The sequence below is a fragment of the Podarcis erhardii genome, assembly GCF_964252035.2.
Source record: "Podarcis erhardii genome assembly, chromosome: 11".
Lineage (NCBI taxonomy): Eukaryota > Metazoa > Chordata > Lepidosauria > Squamata > Lacertidae > Podarcis > Podarcis erhardii.
The window spans coordinates 14,888,766-14,894,292 of record NC_138501.1 but is presented as its reverse complement, the minus strand read 5'-3'; positions in this window follow the sequence as shown (position 1 = coordinate 14,894,292).

Genomic DNA, 5,527 nt, shown 5'->3' with positions numbered 1-5,527 from the left:
CGCGCCGGCCAGGAGGCTGCGGAGGGGGAGAGGATCCGCCACGCCCCCAAAAACACATTCCGACGGCGGCGATTGGCCCGTAGGGCACCCCGCCCACAGACCAGGCGGAGGCGCGTCCAATCGGCGGCGAGGCGAGCAACAGGAGCTTTCCTCGTCCCCGCAGGTGACGCTAGGGAAGGCAACGCCCTTCTCGCCCGGCGTTGCCACGCGTCCGGAATGTCCCGGACACGGCACAGCTGTCTCTAGTAGCAGGGGTCCGGGGAAATCCGGGCGCTTGGCAAGCCTGTTTCTCAGGGAAAGAACTTCAAAAGCAGGCTTGCCACGAGTCAGGAAAATCCCTGTTTTCTGAGGATCAGGGGGGGATTGGGGCCGGGAAAGCAGGAGGTATGGCAAAGATCACTCTTTTGGAGGAAAGTTTCTCCCTCCAAAAAAGGCCAACCATCTGGGATTGTTCCCCAAAAGAAAGCTCAACCATTTGGGTGGGTTTTCTATTTAAAAAACGCTCAACAATTTTGTGGTCTTCCTAAAAACACACAAAAACATACCTCAAACAGATTTGATTCAGGAATTTTATGAAATATGGAAAGCCTGGGTTTTTTGCCCCCAAAAAACTCATGAGATGGAATCATTTGCCTATTTCCAATCCACAGCTGTAATTTTCATGCAATTTATCCAGTTCTGTTCCCTGGTTGCATTACTTAGGGTTGACATACATAACATCCAGAAATTACCGGGCATAGGCGGTATTCTGCCATCACAAACAGCATCTGGCCAGAAATCGCTTAAATGTCCAGCAAAATCCAGATATATGGCAAAACTCTTTTTTTCTATTTTTATTTTGCAAAAAAAGTTCAACAGCTATGCCAAAAAAATAGTTTGTCTGGATATTCACTGTTTGAAATATGGCAACCGAAATATGGCCCATGGAGACTCCGGGCTAAGTCAGTTGCAGGGATCTGTGCCCACTTACTGAGCGCATGTCTGCAGCCTTGCTCTGTGTGGTTTAGTTGCTGCTGCTTCTTGGCACAGACCGACATGTAATGCTTTCTGTGCATAGAGTAGGAGAGTTGGGACCCCGAGGGTCAACTAGTCTAACCCCCCTGCAATGCACGACTCTCAACTAAAGCATCTCTGACAGATGGCTGCCCAACCCATGGGCATAGTCAATCCTCAAAAATTATTGAAAAGCATTAAAAATACTCCGTTAACTGAGGTTCTGCACCCCGCTAACAAAAGCCTGCCCCCCATAATGTCCTCTTTTGGGGGGATTTTTACCTTTGATCTCCAAAGAAAACAAGTTTAAATAATGCAAAGATTTTAATTCCATTACATTCAGATATTCATTCTGCACTGTATCTCTTGAACTTCGTTCTAGTGACCCTTAGACCAAGTCTTATTCCTAAAAGGTTAATTTAGTTCCTAACATCAAGTAGGCTCCAGCTGGCTGTAAGTTGTGCAGTTTCTGATGCAGTCGGAACTTCAGCTGCCCCAGAAGTAGATCAAGCAAGAACATATACTTAAAGAGCAGCTTCCGATTTCACTTAATTAAAAGGGGGTTTTTTTGTGACCATAACTGCCATGGTATTCCATTCATTGTCACAATGAGCCCCTAGAAAGGCGAGCAGCCCAGGCACAAGCCTTTGAAATTGACAAGAAGCCTCACAGAGATTATGAACTCGGGTGACCCTACTTCAGAGAGATTTTGTTCACAAGTTCTGACTCTGACATCTGGCAAAGAGACAATAAAGTCTGAGAGGTGCCCTGAGAGGTATCTGGTTTTTCAGCTAGAAAGAGGCCGCTTTCCCCTTTGCTCAGTGCTACATACCTTGGTCCTGATCCTGGCTTGTAACACAGGTGGAATAGGGGAAAAAAATCACAGAAATGGTTGCACATTCATTTGGGAAATGTGGTCTACCTATGTTCTTTTTTTATAATATATTTATTAAAGTTTTCAAAGATAATACAAAAAAGAGAGAAAAAATAACAAAAATACAAAAATAAAAACATTTAAAAACAAACAAAATTTCCATAACTTATTCTCTTTTAACTTATTTTCCAGACCTCCTCATACCTCCCTCTCTTGTATTCCAATTCAAATTGTTAGTTCAGCAAATCCTAACCATTACTTTTTACTTGTTTCTAAACCTTTTTTTTCATGTCTCTTAAGCATTACAGCTGGAAACCACTTAGTTTCTGTGGTCTACCCATGTTCTGAAGCTCATAGACCTGTATATTTTTAAGGCTGTTTATGGACCGGGATTTAAATCACTGCATAGGCAAATCATTCAACAAATAAAACCGATCAGTAATTTTTCTACACCATGTCACTGTGCGGCAATAAATCCTCCTGAATTAAGCTTCTAGCTATAACATGAGGGAAAAGACAGCTATAAATGAGAAAATGAAAAGTACCTGAATGATTTCCATAAGCATGCACAAGCTTTCTTCTGTCTAGGCCTTGAGCTGTGATAGTCAGATGCCAAAACTGTATCAAGTCCTTACATTTTTCCAATTGGGAAAAGAGAACAAGCCTCAATGCTCCAGCAAAACTGCAATATTAGACAAGCCTTCTCTCTCCAAATCCACTGTTTTAGGCGATATGTTTAAAACTACGGTTGTTTTAAATTGCTTTCTTTTGACCCTGTTAACGGAGAAATCCGAGGGCCCCCCCAAGCACTCAGAAAAATCTGTCAAAACCTTCAGTCGTTTGAAAACCAGGAAGTTAAATAAAAAAGATTAACACCAGGGAGTACCTTTCATGCTGTTAATGGGTATATTTTGCAAAATCGCAAAGAACCTTTTTATCTAAAGCAACTTTCCTTGGATCTGCTGAAAACCTTGTCAGCACTTCCTTCTCAAATTCCTCCTTTTTCCCCAATGCAGTTTTTCTGGGCACACTCAGTAAGCATAGCACATTTCAATTTCAAATATTCTGATTATTATTATTATTATTATTATTAATTCAAATTTATATTCTGCCTGGAGGTCTCAGGGCTGCTAACAGAAAAGATTAACATAAAAACCACAATATATATAATTAAAATAAAAACAACAACCCAATAACACCTCCCCCAAAAGAGTTTACTTTAAGTTTTACTTTTTTACTTTTACTTTTAGTTAAGTATTTTTTAATTTACTTGACTGGGAGGGCAACTGCCCCCTGCCACCCCTACCCCCTGGGCCTCTGGTAAAAGCTGCAGATCCCAAACCCTCCAAGTGCCCCTATTTTCCAGAGACAGCCCTGGATTTAGAGAAACCACCCCAGTTTCTGATGGATCCTGGGATGTCCCACATTTCCTTAGGACCATGGGCGGAGCCAGGATTTTTGTTAGGGGTGGCTGGCTTTTGATGGGGAGGGGCAGAACCTCAGCTTTCTATTGAATTGTATTAATTTAGGGGACGCCCATGCTTAGGATGTCCCTATTTTCATCTGGGAAATGTTGCAGGCTATGGAGTTATGCAACCGCCAAGCCAAGGAGACGAGTAACTGGACAACCTTTGGAAGACATCTGAAGGCAGCTTAGGATAGAGAAGTTTAATGTTTAAAACTTTATCATGTTTTTATATATGTTGGAAGCTGCCCAGTGTGGCAACCCAGTCAGATGTGCAGAATATAATAATAATAATAATAATAATAATAATAATAATAATAATAGAAAGGTAAAGGTACCCCTGCCCGTACGGGCCAGTCATGTCTGACTCTAGGGTTGCGTGCTCATCTCGCTCTAGAGGCCGTGAGCCAGCGCCGTCCGAAGACACTTCCGGGTCACGTGGCCAGCGTGACGAAGCTGCAGCTGGCGAGCCAGCACCAGCGCAGCACACGGAAACGCTGTTTACCTTCCCGCTATAAAGCGGTCCCTATTTATCTACTTGCACTTAGGGGTGCTTTCGAACTGCTAGGTGGGCAGGAGCTGGGACCGAACGACGGGAGCTCACCCCGCCGTGGTGATTCGAACCGCCGACCATACGATCGGCAAGTCCTAGGCACTGAGGTTTTACCCACAGCACCACCCGCGTCCCTAATAATAGAAAAGGATGACCCTATTTTTATCAGAAAAATGTTGGAGGCTATGGAATTTTGTGACTCCTGAGCCAAGGAAATGAGTAACAAGACAACCTTTGGAAGACATCTGAAGGCAGCCTTGGATGGAGAAGTTTTTAAAGGTTTAATGTTTTATTATGTTTTTATATATGTTGGAAGCTGCCCAGTGGCTGGGGCAACCCAGTCAGATGTGCAGAGTGTAACATCAACAACAACAACAACAGAATAGGACAGCCCTATTTTTATGGGAGAAATGTGGGAGGCTATGGAGTTATGCAACCGCCAGGCCAAGGAGACAAAAGTACCGTAACTAGACAATCTTTAGAAGATATCTGAAGGCAGCCCTGTATAGGGAAGTTTAACATTTAATGTTTTATTATGCTTTTATATATGTTGGAGGCTGCCCAGAGCAGCTGGGGCAACCCAGCCAGGTGTGCGAAATTATTATTATTATTATTATTATTATTATTATTATTATTATTATTATAGAATAGGACGTCCCTATTTTCATCGGAGAAATGTTGGAGGCTATGGAATTTTGTGACCTCCGAGCCAAGGAAATAAGTAACTATATGACCTTTAGAAGATATCTGAAGGCAGCCTTGGATAGGGAAGCTTTTAAAGGTTTGATGTTTTATTATGTTTTTATATATGTTAGAAGCTGCCCAGAGTGGCTGGGGGCAACACAGTCACGTGTATAATAATAATAGAAGAAATTATTAGAGGGTGTTAAGTGTTACGGCTAAAATCTGGGTGCGAGGCTGCTCTGCCACCCAGCTCATCGGACTAAGTCTGTGGGTCCCTGTGGAGGAAAATGAGCTCAGCCGGAGACAGGAGCAAGCAGCAGAAGATCCAAGTTTATTGCGCAACAGGTTCAAGGCGAGATTGAACAGTGAGAAAGGGGTGACATGAGTTTTTGAAACTCCCTCCATGTCCCAGAATACAGTGCAAAACACGTCATGAATACATTAAAGAGAGGTTTGGTTACACAGATTACATCATGAATATATTAAAGGGAGGTTGGGTTACACAGATTAACATGTGGAGGAGGGAGGGGGGAACAGTGGCGTAGCGTGGGGGGTGCAGAGGGGGCCGGCCGCACCGGGCGCAACATCTGGGGGTTAGGGAAATCCACGGGTTAGGGGGCGCAAATCCACGGGTTAGGGGGCGCAAATCCATGGGTTAGGGGGCGCAAATTACTTGCCTTGCCCCGGGTGCTGATAACCCACGCTACGCCACTGGGGGGGAATATGCAGAGTCGGAGATATGCGCAGATAAACACTTCCTGAGTATTGGAGATGAGAAGACAATGGTCCAGTCTGCCACCTGACATTGCCTGGAGGAAAGGCTGATCAGAGCGATTTGACCGGATTAGGGTCTTGACACCTTGAGGGATTATGGAGGACAGGGGAGGGGTGATGGAGTCCTAGAGAAATTGAGCAAATATATTGTAGCGAAGAAGGTGAAGAAGACATGCCCCCCCCT